The sequence below is a fragment of the Hipposideros armiger genome, unplaced genomic scaffold, assembly GCF_001890085.2.
Source record: "Hipposideros armiger isolate ML-2016 unplaced genomic scaffold, ASM189008v1 scaffold_1534, whole genome shotgun sequence".
Lineage (NCBI taxonomy): Eukaryota > Metazoa > Chordata > Mammalia > Chiroptera > Hipposideridae > Hipposideros > Hipposideros armiger.
In genome coordinates this window covers 39,088-40,667 of record NW_017732884.1, presented here as the reverse complement: position 1 = coordinate 40,667, position 1,580 = coordinate 39,088, and positions in this window count along the sequence as shown.

Genomic DNA, 1,580 nt, shown 5'->3' with positions numbered 1-1,580 from the left:
TTAAAGACTGATAACTACTTTATTACAATTGAAAGTCTGTCGGATGCTTCAAATAAAAACAAAGACTTGTAGTAAAACAAACAAACAAAAAGACTTGTTGAACTAGCGAAAATAACTCTCCAAGTAATCCACAAAAGAAACGGTTTATTAGGGAAAAGGAAAAAGAAACAAAAACCGCCACTGCAGTGTGAGAATGCACACCTTCACACCGGGCTTCAACCAGCAGCCCATGTGCAGGAAGAAAGACCCTGGTTTCAAGATGGCTAATCCCTTTATTATGATTCCACCCCCAGAAATTACCATAAGGATAAACGGGAAGTCAGGATTACAGAGTTAATAAGGGGCCCAGCTCCACTCATAGTCCTCCCAACTCTATGGTTAAGCATCTTAAGATGCTAGTTCACTTTATCATTCCCCCCTCTTGATCAAGATATTTCTTCTAAAAGATCATTGATCAACAGTAGGTCTTTTAGTCCTAGGTTTTTTTTTTCCAGTGTCCATTCTTTTGTCCCCCAATGTCTGTTCAGCCTCTAGATCCTCGGTGTCAGATGGGACTCTTCTAGGTGTCATTTCTCATGTCATGGGGAAGAGTGCACGGATCAAGAAATGGCTGGCATCCAGTGTTGACTGGCATCCGACGCAGAGCTTAAACAGATCAAAGTTAAAAGAGAGAATTAGAACATAGCAACCTAACTTGTGTGGCAGGTGATAAACCAGGAACTCAGGCTCCATAGAGGGCACCTGCTTTAAATTTTGACAGCTTTAGTTTCAGGTCACCAGACTGTGTGCTCTTCCAGTTAGGGCTTGGTACCTTCTTCAGGTGTGACACCTATATCCAAGAGTCTACTCCCTATAATTTAGCAGCACAGGGGTTTGTCAACAGTACCTAGTAAGGGCCCTTCCAGCATGGCTGGAGGGAATCATTTTTTAGGTGTCTTCTTCAATAAACAAAATCTCCAAGTTTTAATGTATGAATTTTTAGTTTTTCATTTCCCCAGAGTGTATGGTGAAACAATTGTTTGACTAAAGTATGGTTATTGTTGATAGAATTAATTAATCCTTTACAATACTGATGTATGTCTCTTTTTACCAACTGTGGATCAAAAGAGGCAGGGGCCAAATGCATAGGGCATCCTGTAATTGACTCAAGAGGTGAGAGCTTATGAGTCCAAAAAGGAGTAGATCTGAGATTCAAAAGAACTAATGGCAATGCCTTTGGCCAAGGTATTTAAAGAGTTACAACACCATAACTAGCACAGTATTCACCATTTTTGTCTTTTTTTTAAAGATTTTTATTGGGGAATTGGGGGATGGGAACAGCACTGGGGAATTGGGGGAAGGGGAGCAGACAAGTTGCTGTCCTTTTATTCTTCAGTCTACTTGTGGAGGACGTTGCTTCATTGGCCCAAGTTGGCACCATCATTGCGCTCTTCCCAGGTGAGGCAGATCAGTTGCTGGCTTCTGGATGGCTGCTCACTGTGGCTGCTGGCCACTCACATTGGCTGCTGGCTACACACGGTAGCCCATGGCAACCCACTGCCACAGGGGCTGCAGCCTACGCGGTCGCCGGCGACTCATGG